The following is a 16,865-nucleotide window of genomic DNA, read 5'->3' on the forward strand; positions in this document are numbered from 1 at the left end:
TTATATATATATATATATATCAGTATTGGGGGGGGGGGGGAGCACCATGCCAAATAGAGTACCGGCACCTCTTTTGGCCCACTTAAAGCACTGCTAAGGACTATATATCCCATGGTACCTTGCTGCTTGCAAGGAGTGTTTCCTGTACTGTCTCCACCTCTTGAGACTCCTCCTTTCAGCACCTCTGTAGGTCAGAAGTCAGGCTCTGTGTAATGTGTGACACAGCATTGCCTCCGCCTCACAGGAAATGGTGACTTTGTGTCACAGAAGAAAATGTGAGGGGATCTTCACAGAGTAATGTACAGACTTCAGGATCATTGCGAGTAATAGGAGGAGGCTGGAAGTCATTGAAAGTCGATGTGGAAATGAAGGTATATTGGGTGTCATGCACACGGACATAGAGGCGGTGTACATGGCTGTGTGAAGTAGTTGCATGGACATATCTGCATTCGGTGTGTATATAAGTGAGAGAGAGCTTCCTATAACCCCGGCCGTGTACAGCCGCCTCTCCTCACTCCTCTTTATGGGCAGTGGGTTCTGTACAGCCCCTGGCCGGTGTCCTGCCGAGAATTGTCCCCCGGCGGATTTATGAGGGGGTTATTACCACATAAACAAGGCGAATACGGTATGAATTGTTTGTGAGACATTTTATTACCGGTAGTATTGTGACTATAGAGGAAGACACAGCCAGAGCCGTGTCTATGGGGCAGGTGAGGAGTGAGGAGAGAGCTCAGAGCTGAGCGGCTCATCCCATAATGAGGAGACTAGTCCGAGCTCCGCACACAGGGCTGTACAGGGGCGGGGCCGCTCAGAGCTGTGTGTGAGGCTGAGCTCCGTCTACTACAAGTGTTCGGGATCCGGAGTACTGATATCACCGAGCGGGAGAGCTGGGCTGCTCTACACGGACATGATCGCTGGATGAGCGCCACTCATCACACACTGTACAGGTGAGAGAGCCCCCCATCTACTCCGCTGTCCTATCACAGCCACCATCTCATGTATGCAGGTCATGGAAGAACTGGCATCATCCCTGTTACTGGAACTACCTGACTCCTCGTTATATTACATGTCACTAGTCTCACCACCCCATCAAAAGTCACTGACCCCCCCCCCCTTATCAGAGGTCACTGACCCCCCCCTCTTATCAGAGGTCACTGACCCCCCCTCTTATCAGAGGTCACTGACCCCCCCTTCTTATCAGAGGTCACTGACCCCCCCTTCTTATCAGAGGTCACTGACCCCCCCTCTTATCAGAGGTCACTGACCCCCCCCTCTTATCAGATGTCACTGACCCCCCCTTCTTATCAGAGGTCACTGACCCCCCCTTCTTATCAGAGGTCACTGACCCCCCCTTCTTATCAGAGGTCACTGACCCCCCCTATCAGATGTCACTGACCCCCCCCCTCTTATCAGATGTCACTGACCCCCCCCTCTTATCAGATGTCACTGACCCCCCCGCCTCTTATCAGATGTCACTGACCCCCTCTCTTATCAGATGTCACTGACCCCCCCTCTTATCAGATGTCACTGACCCCCCTTCTTATCAGAGGTCACTGACCCCCCCTATCAGATTTCACTGACCCCCCCTCTTATCAGATGTCACTGACCCCCGCCTCTTATCAGATGTCACTGACCCCCCCCCGCCTCTTATCAGATGTCACTGACCCCCCCCCTCTTATCAGATGTCACTGACCCCCCCTCTTATCAGATGTCACTGACCCCCCCTCTTATCAGATGTCACTGACCCCCCCTCTTATCAGATGTCACTGACCCCCACCCCCCAGCCTCTTATCAGATGTCACTGACCCCCCCGCCTCTTATCAGATGTCACTGACCCTCCCCCCTCTTATTAGATGTCATTGACCCTCCCCCCCTCTTATCAGATGTCACTGACCCCCCCCCCCCCTCTTATTATCAGATGTCACTGCCCCCCCTCTTATCAGATGTCACTGACCCTCCCCCCTCTTATTCGATGTCACTGACCCTCCCCCCCCTCTTATCAGATGTCACTGACCCTCCCCCCCTCTTATTATCAGATGTCACTGCCCCCCCCTCTTATCAGATGTCACTGACCCTCCCCCCCTCTTATCAGATGTCGCTGAATTGACCCCCCATTTTATCACATTTCACTGACCCCCCTCTCTTATCAGAGGTCACTTAACCCCCCCCCCCTAAGTTATCAGAGGTCTATGATCCCCTCCCTGATCAGACGTTGCTGACCCCCCGCCTGTCTCGATCAGACATTGCTGACCTCCCCAATCAAACTATGCTCACCCCCCCATCACACATTACTGACTCCCCCCAATTAGACACACATTGCTGACTCCCCCCCCCCCCCCCGATAAGACATTACTGTCTCCCCCAACCATCACACATTGCCAATCCCCCCCCCCCCCCCGATCACACATTGCTGACTCCCCCAAACATACATTGCTGACTCCCACCTCCAGTCAGCCACTGCTGCCCCTCCTAGCAGACATTATTGACCCCCACCTTTCTTATCAGATATGAATGCCCCCCTTATTAGATGTCATTGATACGCCCCTTCCAATCAGATCTTATTGAGCCCTCCTTATCAGATGTCACTGAGCTGCCATCCCCTCGCCCACCCCCCTTCCCCCCAGGCACTTATACGATATCTTTGGGGTACAAGAGTAGGGACTGACAGCACTGAAATGTATGTACTCACTTCAGATTCATTGTTGGACACTCAGGGCTCATGCACACAGGGGGGTGTCGGGGGTGAAAACACAGCATTCTGTTATCTGTATCCATTCAGCAATTTTTAACACATTGAAGTTTTAATAAAGAAGGAAATCAGAATACAAAGTACAGCCAAGGTACCTAAGTACCGCACAATAACACATAATCATAATATAAGACATAAAAATTGTATTTTCAGATATAACAAACGAAAGCAAAGGGACAACAATTCAGCAATTTTTAAATAGATCTGAATGCAACTGTATAGGTTTCAGTGGGCCCATGCACACAGTTGCATAAAGTTCTGTAAATGTGCCCTGCTTTCATATCCATAAACAAAATAGAAGGTCTGTATTGTACACTGCATGCACTGTATTAGAGCTGGCTGCATCCTAGCAACAGAAGGACGCTAGGTGGCAAACCTTGCCTGTGTTCTAGCAACAGAAGAATGCTAGGTGGTAGAAGCAGATTGCATCCTAGCTAGGTGGTAGAAGCAGATTGCATCCTAGCAACAGAAGGATACTACGTGGTAGAAGCAGATTGCATCCTAGCAACAGAAAGATGCTAGGTGGTAGAAGCAAACTGCATCCTAGCTAGGTGGTAGAAGCAGATTACGTTCTAGCAACAGAAGCATACTACGTGGTAGAAGCAGATTGCATCCTAGCAAAAAAAGGACACTAGGTGGCAAAACTTGCCTGCATCCTAGCAACAGAAGAATGCCAGGTAGTAGAAGCAGATTACGTTCTAGCAACAGAAGGATGCTAGGTGGTAGAAGCAGATTGCATCCTAGCTAAGTGGTAGAAGTAGATTACGTCCTAGCAACAGAAGGATGCTAGGTGGTAGAAGCAAATTGCATCCTAGCTAAGTGGTAGAAGTAGATTACGTCCTAGCAACAGAAGGATGCTAGGTGGTAGAAGCAAATTACATCCTAGCAACAGAAGGATGCTAGGTGGTAGAAGCAAATTGCATCCTAGCTAGGTGGTAGAAGTAGATTACGTCCTAGCAACAGAAGGATGCTAGGTGGTAGAAGCAAATTACGTCCTAGCAACCAGGGCTGTGGAGTCGGAGTCGAGGAGTCGGAGTCGGGGGAAATTTTGGGTACCTGGAGTCGGAGTCGGCAAACAATGCACCGACTCCGACTCCTACTAAATTTAGATTGGAATAAAAAAAAAAAAGCAAGTTTAAATGTCCCAATTCACAAAAAGTTATAATTAATGACTTCTCTACTGTAAGAATAAAGACCAATGCATGCAGTGCCTCACGTAACCACAAAACAAACACGTTAAGTGACCGTGAAGAAGCATGCTTTTCATGTGCTTCACTATATGGCACGCAACGCACAATTAGGAGCGGCAATACTTATACTTTCCATAGTGTTGTGTTCTGCTGTTACAGGGAACGCATGTTAGAGAACCAGTAAGTGTCCAAATAATAAAATTCCAACAGGAGTTTTATAAAGCACTAAAAGAAGTTGAAAAGTATGATCGCTCATCAAAACTTACTGTTGAAGAAGCCATCCTTGTTTATCCAGAGCTCGTTAGTGATGTGGCCAGAATAGTTACTGCAATGCCACCCACCCAAGTCAGTGTTGAAAGATTATTTTCAGCCCTAAAAATAATAAAGTCTGACTTAAGAGCCTCTATGAAAGAGGATCTGGCAGAGGCAATTCTCTTCCTTAGAACTCTACATTGAATTGATTTGCATTTGCTAAGCCTATAACTACATTTCAAGATTAATATAAACCATTTCTAGGTTTTACAGATTTTGTTTTTGGTTCATTATAGATAAGCTTTGTTTTTGTTCTAAAACAACCAACTAATGTGGTTTGTATTTTTGAACTGGTAAAGATCCTGTTCCTGATGTTTATGCCTGCTGCTACTATCCAGCCACTTGATTGTTTTCATTGTGTTTGCCTTTTGCTTAAACTGTGCAATACAGTAGACTGTTGGCTTCCCAGCCAGTAGTCCTGTAGTAGGTTGCGTTTCTTTCCCTCAAGGAATGTATAAAATACATTTGCATATTAATACAGAGGAGTCGGGGAGTCGGAGTCGGAAGTACAAAAAACTGAGGAGACGGAGTCGGAACATTTATTTACCGACTCCACAGCCCTGCTAGCAACAGAAGGATGCTAGGTGGTAGAAGCAAATTGCATCCTAGCTAGGTGGTAGAAGCAGATTACGTCCTAGCAACAGAAGAATGCTAGGTGACAGAGGACAACTGCAGCCTAGCAACAGAAGGATGCTAGGCGACAGAAGCTGCCAACATTCTAGCAACAGTACACTAGGCAGCAGAAACTGCCTGTGTTCTAGCAACAGAGGGATGCCAAGTGGTTGAACAATCTGCATCCTAGCAACAGGACGCTAGACAACAGAAACCACCTGCATCCTAGAAACAAAATGGACGCTAAGTGGCAGAAGTCACCTGTGTTCTAGCAACAGGCGGCCATTTATGTATACAGTTAAATTTTTGTCTAATGCTATATGTGTGTAGCATGCAGAGCACTTATAGGTCGGTGCATTTGTTGTAAATGACAGTGATTGATTAATTTCCGGTGAATGTTTGTTGAATGTCACATTTACTGCTTGAAATAAGCCCCCCTAGAAGACCCGTGTAGATTTGCAACTTGGCCTGATTCCTTGAAGGTACAGTAGTGGATCTCACAGTGTTTGTTTTTTTTGCTGATCATTTACATGTATTTTACTAATTAATTAGTATATCCAATGTGCATGTTAGGTGTTTTTCAGCCAGTTCCTTAGCATTTCCCAGCACAGTGCACTCCCAGATGACTGACAGAGCTGATCTCAGGAGCTGACCTGTAGTCTGTGATCTCCTAGGACACGGCACTCTGCTTTGGTCACAGTTCAGCCATAAAGATTGGAATTTGCTAACACTTCATCCTCCTGCGTGCAGTACAAATTCGTTTCAGTTTACCTTTCTCAGAAATGTTCCCGATAAGTAACCAGGTCATGTTACTGGGTCATTGACGAAAAGATGAAACCTTAGATTGTAAGCTCCTTGGGGTATAATCCCCTCTTGTGCATTACAAGCTCAGTTTAACACTATTGTCTCTTGCTGTGTTATGAATGTTCATTGTGGAAACTTAATGGCTTGTTCACATCACAGTGCTGCACAGTACATCTGTATCTATAGGGCAGGGGTCTTCAGTGCTGCACAGTACATCTGTATCTATAGGGCAGGGGTCTACAGTCCTTCAAAGGGCCGGTTTACTGTCCTTCAAACTTCCGTGGGGCCAGATTATAGCCAGTGACAGTAGAACATGGCGTCAGTTGGAGTAAACAGTTCCCCATGATTGGTATTAGGGGGGAGTAATAGTGCCCCATCGTTGGTGTCAATGGGAGGAATAGTGCCCCATCATTGGAATCAATGAGATTACTGTGTAGTGTTACTAAACCCACAACAGTAAAATCAGTCTGAATATGAAGTAAAGCATGCTTGTTATAATCACTGTTGAACCTAAGGGGTTAATCCTCTGCATTGTGGAAAAAGGCTGCTTAGTCTTGTATGCATAGATCCTCCCCTTCCTGCACTGTCCCCCTGGACAAGTCTGGATAAGATGGAGTCTTTGGGGTCAGGCTGCACGTGCTCAGTTTGGTGTGTATTACTGGACTATTTAGCAGTTTATGTTTTCTAAAATAATTGCATCCCCATGTTCTGTGTACTGTGGGAGACCACATATAGTGAATGCAGGCTCCTGGGTTTAGTAACACCTCACTCGTGCCCCATTGTTGGTAACAATGGGAGGAATAGTGTGCCATCATTGGTATCAATAGGATTAATAGTGCCCCATCCTTGGTAACAATGGGAGGAATAGTGCGCTATCATTGGGATCAGAGGGAGGAATAGTGCCCAATTATTGGTATCAATGGAATTAATAGTGCGCTATCAATGGGAGGAATAGTGTGCCATCATTGGGATCAGAGGGAGGAATAGTGCCCCATTATTGGTATCAGTGGTATCAATAGTGCCCAATCATTGGTATTAATAGTCCCCCATCTTTGGTATCAATAGGAGGAATAGTGGCCCATCATTGGTATGAATGGGATAAATAGTGGCCCATCATTGGTATGAATGGGAGGAATAGTGCACCATCATTGGTATGAATGGGATGAATAGTGCCCCATCATTGGTATGAATGGGATGAATAGTGCCCCATCATTGGGATGAATAGTGCCCCATCATTGGTATGAATGGGATGAATAGTGCCCCATCATTGGTATGAATGGGATGAATAGTGCCCCATCATTGGTATGAATGGGATGAATAGTGCCCCATCATTGGTTGAATGGGAGGAATAGTGCGCCATCATTGGTATGAATGGGAGAATAGTGCCCCATCATTGGTATGAATGGGAGCAATGGTGCCCCATCATTGGTATCGATGAGATTAATAGTGCCCCATCATTGGTATCAATGAGATTAATAGTACCCCATTGTTGGTAACAAATGGAGGAATAGTGCGCCACCATTGGTATTAATGGGAAGTATCAGTGGTAGCAATAGTGCCCATCGTTGGTATCAATGCGAGGAATACTGCCCTATCATGGTATCAATGGGAGGAATAGTGCCCCAACATTGGTATCAAAAGGAGAAAGAGTGCCCCATTAATGGGAGGAATTGTGCCCCATCATTGGTTATTGACAGTGGGGATAATATTGCCCCAAGGGTACCGATATAAGCAAGCAAAGGGTCGCAGTTTGGAGAGCACTGCTATAGGGCTCATGTAGATGGACGCATTCTGGTGTACAGTGCAGGATTTCCGTGGCCAGCAGCGTGTACAAATCAGTGTCAGGTCTTGGATGCTGCGGCTGTACAAATCAGTGCCAGGTCTTGGATGCTGCGGCTGTACAAATCAGTGCCAGGTCTTGGATGCTGCGGCTGTACAAATCAGTGACAGGTCTTGGATGCTGCGGCTGTACAAATCAGTGTCAGGTCTTGGGTGCTGCGGCTGTACAAATCAGTGCCAGGTCTTGGATGCTGCGGCTGTACAAATCAGTGACAGGTCTTGGATGCTGTGCTGTACAAATCAGTGACAGGTCTTGGATGCTGCGGCTGTACAAATCAGTGACAGGTCTTGGATGCTGCGGCTGTACAAATCAGTGCCAGGTCTTGGATGCTGCGGCTGTACAAATCAGTGACAGGTCTTGGATGCTGCGGCTGTACAAATCAGTGACAGGTCTTGGGTGCTGCGGCTGTACAAATCAGTGACAGGTCTTGGATGCTGCGGCTGTACAAATCAGTGACAGGTCTTGGATGCTGCGGCTGTACAAATCAGTGACAGGTCTTGGATGCTGCGGCTGTACAAATCAGTGACAGGTCTTGGATGCTGCGGCTGTACAAATCAGTGACAGGTCTTGGGTGCTGCGGCTGTACAAATCAGTGCCAGGTCTTGGATGCTGCGGCTGTACAAATCAGTGACAGGTCTTGGATGCTGCGGCTGTACAAATCAGTGACAGGTCTTGGATGCTGCGGCTGTACAAATCAGTGACAGGTCTTGGGTGCTGCGGCTGTACAAATCAGTGACAGGTCTTGGATGCTGCGGCTGTACAAATCAGTGACAGGTCTTGGATGCTGCGGCTGTACAAATCAGTGCCAGGTCTTGGATGCTGCGGCTGTACAAATCAGTGACAGGTCTTGGATGCTGCGGCTGTACAAATCAGTGACAGGTCTTGGGTGCTGCGGCTGTACAAATCAGTGACAGGTCTTGGATGCTGCGGCTGTACAAATCAGTGACAGGTCTTGGATGCTGCGGCTGTACAAATCAGTGTCAGGTCTTGGATGCTGCGGCTGTGCGCCTGTAACACACATTCTAGTGCTTACACATGTACAGGGACAGATAAGCAGCCCTGAACGTGAACAGTTTGCATCCAGGACTGCTGCTTTGTCCCTGTACAGCCCTTGTTCAGGCTGCTGACCACCAACACCTGAGACTCCCAGGAAAGGAAATACTCCGAATCTTAGCACTGTGTGCCCAAATGCATCCATCTACGTTGGCTCTTAAAGTAGTATTAAACCCAATCATTAGATGTGGTGGCTGCATCAGTTTTCTTTTTTTTAGGCTTTTTTCATCTGGTTGTCTGGCCAGTAACAAACTACCTGTATTAAAGGGCATGCACTCTGGATGAATGACCACAGGATGCACAGCAGACAGAAGCATTGTCAGTCTGGGGGGGAGGGAGGGTGGTGTTAAATGTACTAGCAGATTTAGATACACTAAAACATGAATGCTGAACTCCAGCTAATACTTTATAATCAGTTACAGCAAACCTTTTTTTCCTTTTTCGGACAAAGGTTTTATATAAATAAATAAATAAAAGCTCATAATTGTAATCACTCCTGCAAATGTTGAATGGTTAGTACCATCCCTGTACACTGAGCTTGTTCTTTTAAGAAACAGACTTACTGGCCAGATCACCAAATGAAAATAGAAGAAAGAAAGCCTAAAATAGAAAACAAATGCAGCCATCACACCTGAGAATTGGTAGGCTGCAATATAATAAATGTCTGCTTTAAGTTAGAGCGGTATTTTTGGGCATTTTACCCAGTGAAACTGTTCGTATTGACGTGGTTATACATGGTACACAGGGATTAAAGGGGCTGTAAAGGTTCCCAGATAAAAAAACAAAAAAAAACAAACATGTCATACTTACCTCCACTGTGCAGTTCGTTTTGCACAGAGTGGCCCTGATCATCCTCTTCTGGGGTCCCACGGCGACTCTCGCGGCTCCTCCCCGCAAGAGCTAACCCCCTCTGGGAAGCGCTCTCCCAAGGGGTGCGCTCCTGTGCCATACAATCGGCGTACATAGCAGCCAATTGTATGACTCGGCCCCGCCCCCCAGCGACCGCGTCATTGGATGTGATTGACAGCAGTGGGAGCTAATAGCTGCGTTGCTATCAATCATCCAATGAAGAGCCGACAGGAGCTGGGGAAAGCAACGCAGGATCACGTTCACAGCAATTCGGGGGTTAAGGTAAGTAAATCGGGGGGGGGGGCTGCAAGGTGTTTTTTCACCTTAATGCATAGGATGCATTAAAGGGGTTGTAAAGGTACAATTTTTTTCCCCCCCTAAATAGCTTCCTTTACCTTAGTGCAGTCCTCCTTCACTTACCTCATCCTAGATTTTTGCTTTTAAATGTTCTTATTTCTTCTGAGAAATCCTTACTTCTCTCTGTAACTACACACCGTAATGCAAGGCTTTCTTCCTGGTGAGGAGTGTTGTGCTCGCCCCCTCCCTTGGACAACAGGAGAGTCAGGACGCTCTCTACATTGCAGATAGAGAAAGGAGCTGTGTGTTAGTGGGCGTCCTGACTCTCCGGTAGTCCAAGGGAGGGGGAGAGCACGACACTCCACACCAGGGAGAAAGCCTCGCATTACTGTGTGGAGTTACAGACAGAAAACTTTGCAGATTTCAGTGCAGATGTCAGAATAATACCTAATTATGCTCCAATATATAGACATTTCTATATTCTGCATGATATGTATACATATATCGGGGTAAGTAGACAAGCACAAAGCTGAAGCTTGAGACTCTGTACACTATCTTCATAGTGCAGGATGGCCCTTATTCACCTCTATGGTGACCTGCATTGCATGTCTATAACAGCAAACCTTCAATGAGAAGTGCCTTGAAAAAGTAATCATACCCCTTGAAATTTTCCGCATTTTGTCATGTTATAACAAAAAAAGTAAAAGGATTTTATGTTATAGAAAACACAAAGTGACACATAATTGTGAAGTAGAAGGAAAATGATAAATGATTTTCAAATCTTTTTACAAAATAACGCCTGAAAAGGTGGCGTGCATTTGTATTCAACTCCCTTTACTCTGATACTCCCAACTAAAAGTGGAATCAATTGCCTTCAGATGTCACCGAAACCGAATTGGTAAACTTGAGTCCACCTGTGTGTAATTTATTCTAAGTATAAATACAGCTTTATACTGTAAAGCCCTCAGAGGTTTGTTAGACACTTGCTTACTGGGCACATATACCCCCCTCCTGCCCAGGCGAAATTTCAGCTTCCGGCACTGCGTCGCTTTAACTGACAATTGCGCGGTCGTGCGACGTGGCTCCCAAACAAAATTGACGTCCTTTTTTCCCCACAAATAGAGCTTTCTTTTGGTGGTATTTTATCACCTCCTGTGGTTTTTTATTTTTTGCACTATAAACAAAAAAAGAGCGACAATTTTGAAAAAAAAATATATTTTTTACTTGTTGCTATAATAAATTTCCCAATTTTTGTTCTCAGTTTAGGCCGATACGTATTCTACATATTTTTGGTAAAAAATCGCAGTAAGCGATTGGTTTGCGCAAAAGTTATAGCACCTACAAAATAGGGAACAGATTTTTTTTTTTTTTTTTTTATTATTTTTTTACTAGTAATGGCAGCGATCTGCGTTTTTTTTTTTTATTTATTTTTTATTGGGACTGCGACATTATGGCGGACACGTCGGACACTTTTGACACATTTTTGGCACAACGAATGCTAGTCTTTGCATGTGGGCTTGTATTAATATTAATGATCTCTAAGGCCCCTTTCACATTGAGGAGTTTTTCAGGCGGTAAAGCGCTAAAAATAGCGCTGCTATCCCGCCTGAAAAACTCCTGCACTGCAGACTCAATGTGAAAGCCCGAGGGCTTTCACACTGAGGCGATGCGCTGGCGGGAGACAAAAAAATCTCCTGTCAGCAGCATCTTTGGAGCGGTGAGAGGAGCGGCATGTATACCGCTCCTTCACCGCTCCTTCCCATTGAAAACAATGGGAACCGCGGCAATACCGCCCGCAATGCGCCTCTATAGAGGCGCATTGCGGGCGATATTAACTCTTTATCGGCCGCTAGCGGGGGTTAATACCGCACCGCTAGCGGCTGATACCTGCGGCAATTCCGGCGGTATAGCGCCACTATTTTTAGCGGCGTTATACCGCCACCGCAGCTCCCGCCCCAGTCTGAAAGGGGCCTTACTGTTTTCTTTCTTTTTTAATGATTTGAGTCCATCTGATCATCCCCCACAGCTAACTACCCTTTGTTCCACTTGACCCTCCCTTCTAGATTGTAAGCTCTAACGAGCAGGGCCCTCTGATCCCTCCTGTATTGATTTGTATTGTGACTGTACTGTCTTCCCTGATGTAAAGCGCTGCGCAAACTGTTGGCGCTATATATATATATAAAATTAGGGCTGTTACTGTTTTCTTTTTCTGTTCGATTAATCGTGTTTTTTTTTTTTAATCAATTAATCGCAAACTGTTGGCGCTATATAAATCCCGTATAATAATATATATATATATATATATAATTAGGGCTGTTACTGAATTTTTTTTCTGTTCGATTAATCGTGTTTTTTTTTTTTAATCAATTAATCGACTAATTTCGATTAATTATAACGCACATACAGATCCAACTACTTTTAGCTGATCTCCTTGCAGGCTGATTGCCAGTGCAGCTACCAACCACTGGAAAAATGGATAGCAGGATACAAAAAACACACAAAGGCAGCGCTCAATGGGAATAGCATTAAAACTTTTATAGTCTTCAAGTAGGTAACCAAATAAATATTGCACTAGAGATAAAATCGATGTAGCTACATAAACTGTAAAAATGGTGCGAGTAATACCAAACGGTACCAAAAGCAGTCATAAAAACATGTAGCTAAGTATGATACTGTTATAAAAATGTGTACAACGATACCACTGCTGAATCCAGATGAGGAGGGGTTAACATCAGTCCGTCGGCATGTAGATGTCCCGTGAAGGGAACTATCACAACTCCCAGTGGATGGCTGTAGAATCCCAGGTTGATAGAGGGAAGTGTAACAGCCCTTGTGTGTGGCAGATAGTAAGGTCCCGCTGGCATGCAGATATGAAGGCACAGCAAAGGAGCCCTTCAGATGGACACGGCAAGCCCCGCCGGTGTCCGTGACGTTACTGGATTTCCGCCGGAACTCCCTGAAGACCCAGAAGCCGGCGGAGAGGTGAGTGCCAATCGAAAGAATTTTGATCGATCAAAAAAATTTAAGATTAATTGATTAATTTAAAAGTTAATTTGCACAGCCCTAATATATATATATATATATATATATATATATATATATATATATATATATATATATATATATATATATATATATATATATATAATATAAATAAAAACTGTTGTGATAATTTTTGGTCATTGTTATTAAGTACAGCTGCCAGTAAAGAGAGACGTATTTGATTAAATAGTCCAAGAATGAAAGCACTAAGGGCCAGATTCACAGTCGAGATACGACGGAGTATATCAGATACTCCGTCGTATCTCTCAGAGTATCTATGCGACTGATTCATAGAATCAGTTACGCATAGATATCCGACAGGTGTAATTGTTTTACACTGTCGGATCTTAGGATGCAATACCGCGGCCGCCGCTGGGGGGAGTTTGCGTCGTAAACCAGCGTCGGGTATGCAAATTAGTAGTTACGGCGATCCACGGCGGTTTTTCGCGTTCGCTACGTCGCTGCTAGTCTAGTTTCCCGTCGCAAAGTTAGTCGTCGTTTTAGGTGCCCTAACTTTACACAGCCCACGTATGTGCTGTATAAAGTATGGCCGTCGTTTCTGCGTCGAAATGTAAACATTTTTTGTTCTTGCGTAAGATGTCCGGGAATACGAAAATACGCTACACACGTCGCCGTTCGACAAAAAATTACGTCACTTCGCGCAAAGCACGGCGGGAATTTCAAAACGGAGCATGCGCAGTAGGTCCGGCGCGGGAGCGCGCCTAATTTAAATGGCACACGCCCCTTTGAATTACGCGGGCTTACGCCGGAGGCCGCCGGCATAATTTTTCACGCAAGTGCTTGGTGAATCGGGCACTTGCGCTGAAAACTTTCGGCGGTGTAACGTATCTACGATACGTTACGCCGCCGCGATTCTACGTGAATCTGGGCCTAAGTGTGAAGTATAGCACCAATAGCAACCAATACAAATCCATCTGGTCTGACCTTAGAAATGTAATTTTGTTTGGTTGCTAGGAATGCTGCACTTTCCCCCTTGTGCTGTTTATTCAGTGCAGTCGTGAAAGTAATATGTGAATGTAACACACACAGCCATGTATTACCTCTCAGAGAGACCACTGTTCTCCCCCCTGACAATCTTTCATCTGCCTTTCATCCCAGAATGGCACCATCCTTGGTAAGGCATTATCCAGAGTCGCCATCAACTTTCTGCATGGAAATGCTGGCTCATGTGAACCACACGGCATTTCTGTGCAATTCACATGCGATTCAGTGAGGTGTGATTTGAGCCCACTCATTTTGAATGAGCTCAAATCGCACCAAAGAAGTACAGGCACCTTTTTTTTGGAGCCACACCACAACTGGATCACATGGTCGTTTTTGTTTTACCATGCGATCCATTTGCGATGCGTTTCGTTAACTTGTATTGACACCCGCAGAGGATCACAAACACAGCGCGACTGCAACGCAGTGTGGGAGACTTGCAGGGATCCCTCTATTTTCCGCACAACATTTGTATGAACCTAGGCTTACACAGTTTTGGGTTGTGTTCACAAAGGTTTGGCATATATCAGTCATCCTCTTATCTCAGGGATTCTCAACCTGTCTAGTGCCATGACCCCTTGATAAAAATTTCCCAAGTTGTGGGGACCCCTAACAGTAAAATTATTTTCATAGCGTGGGCTGAAAGCACCCAAGACAAATACTTTGCGCCCCTAACCCGCAGACATTTAGCGCTCCCTGAGTGCTTTCCGCTCGTACAATATTAAAACCCCTTATAGTACATTTTAGGATGTACCCCTCTTTCTTTTTCAATTTTCTTTCCCTTTCATCTCTCTATCCCAATTCCTTGTTTTTCCCCCATCCCTCCCTCTGTCTTTCTTGCTCTCTTTTTCCCTTTCTCTCCCTTTTTCTTTTTTCTTCCCCCTCTTATCTCCCTTCCTGGGAGATCAGTGCGGGCTTCAGGAACAGCCCAGGATTTGGTGACCCCTGGCAAATCATCATTTAACCCCCGAGGGGGTCCCGACCCCAGGTTGAGAACCAGTGTCTTATCTTGTGACTTGTTACAAAGTTATAATGTACAGTTTGATCAGTGGGGGAGGAGGAGAGAAGAAATTATGACTTCTTTTTGCAGCAGACTGATGACATCATCCCGGCGTAGACAAATTTACTAAAATCCAGGGCTGCTATGTAATGATTAAAGGGTGGCACTTTTCTGGAAAAGGTCTAATTTAAACTTGCGGTAGGGGGATGGTAAAAACAGACGGTTCCATGTTTCACATTCAATTGTGGGTTTGTGTGCTAATTAAGACTCATGATTGTTAATAAATATTCTGCTGTGCTTGCAATAAGAAACACTTGAGAAAGTAAGTGGTGTGAGTGTACAGAGGGGGGATGGGGGGATTTACTAAAACGGGAGCACTTAGATTTTGGTGCAGCTCCGCATAGCAGCCAATCAGCTTCTAGCTTCAGCTTGTTCAAATAAGCTTTGACAAAAAACCTGGAAGCTGATTGGTTTCTATATAAAGCTCACCAGATTTTGCACTGTTCAGTCTTAGTAACCCTCAGAGTCTTGCATTCCCTTTGCCGATCATTTCACTCTTTTTAGTTCCACTTCTGTGGTTTGGCTGGAGGGCTTGTTGGGCAGTTAAGTTTTCTGCTGCTCAAACAGCTGCTACTGTCATAAATATCCATGTTTGTGAAGTCTTGCAGGATCAGTTATATTTGCTTATTACATACAATATATCAGATTTTTTTTTTTTTCCCCACTACCTGGGTTTGGGCCTTTATGTCTGAGCACATACACTACTTTACACAAATAGCGGTGCATAGTTGGACGCAGCCACCGTCACCCATTCATGTCTATAGTTGGCTGTACACAGCTCCAGGACATTCGGGGCACCAGAAATATGCAGGAAGTGTGGCGCTGGTCTCCCAATGAGTGGGGCTATTATAAATTTAGGAGCATCTGAGCTAATAGGGCTCAGACTTTACTAATCCCATAAAATTAGCCTCTGTTCTGGCTATGGTTGTGCTTGATAGAAGTTTTCCCCTGTTGCCACCTCAGGCCCATTTTGGAACACAAGCGAACCACGGTGTGTTAAAGCGGAGTTCCACCCAAAAGTGGAACTTCCGCTTAATCCACTACTCGCCCCCTTACATGCCACATTTGGCATGTAATTTTTTTTGCGGGGGGAGTGGGGGCTTCAGGAGGAGTGGGACTTCCTGACAAGGAATGAAAAATATGTTGTAACGGGTAAAAGTCTACTTTACTGTGAACACAGAACCGGTGCTCTGGCAGTGGGCTGGGTGAGCTGAGCTGCTGAGAAAACACCTTCACTGCTTCTGTTGTGAATTTCGGAGATTAATTGCTCCATAATGCTCGCAGCACCAAAGGTAATAGAGATCTTGTTATAAAGCTTATTTAAAATACAATTTTAATGTTTTATTTATTGCATTAGTAAATTACCGATTGATTTTGTTTGTTCTACAAAATGAATATTTAGCTTTTAATAAATTACTGTGGTGTGAATGTTTATAACCCTGCAAGGATACTTTCCTGTTGATTGCTGTAGTAGCACAGTTCTTGGGCTGGTTTAATTGGAGCAGAGCTTTTACGCAGCGTAATCCTTTTTACTGTGTTGTAGTCTTATCTCTGCCATGGCAGCACTAATGAGCATGTTGGCACCTTTTAACATATGAGGTTAAATCAGAATACAGAGAATGTTCTGTTAACCTAGATCAAGCAGAGCGGCTGCTTGTCTGCTCACAACCAGAGGGGTTTAGTGTGCGTGTGTGTGCTCAAATGCCCTTTTGTGCTAGAAATGCATTTGAAGTTTGTCCCTTTGCAGTCCATTTCTCCAGCCATCTGGCTTATTGCTGGGTTGCTGTTACTCTGATGAAGTTTTGTAGTCTTCCACAGTTGGGGAAACAGTTGGAGGAGGCAAACATTCCAATCGGCCTTCCTAGTAAGAAAAGCTTTACCATGTAGGCTGTATCTAAGTGTCTGGGTAGCATTGTTCTAATTTATTGTTGCCCTGACATGAATGGGGGCACTGTGTCTTCAGTCTGGTCATATGGGTGGCAGCAGATTTCCCATGCGGCTTTTCTGGCACAATATTCACATCCCATGTATAGACACACACAGTATAAACTTTTA

General features: G+C 45.1%; 1 protein-coding gene across 1 annotated transcript in view; it reads left to right on the top strand.

Moving 5' to 3' along the window:
* Window positions 1-804: 804 nt before the first annotated feature.
* BCAR3 (BCAR3 adaptor protein, NSP family member) overlaps window positions 805-16,865 on the top strand; it is a 173,088-nt gene continuing 157,027 nt past the window's right edge. The window contains exon 1 of the mRNA XM_040360002.1: window positions 805-947. The gene's annotated coding sequence lies outside the window, so the exon portion shown is untranslated. The remainder of the gene's footprint in view (window positions 948-16,865) is intronic.

Source organism: Rana temporaria, chromosome 7 (genome assembly GCF_905171775.1).
Source record: "Rana temporaria chromosome 7, aRanTem1.1, whole genome shotgun sequence".
Classification (NCBI taxonomy): Eukaryota; Metazoa; Chordata; class Amphibia; order Anura; family Ranidae; genus Rana; species Rana temporaria.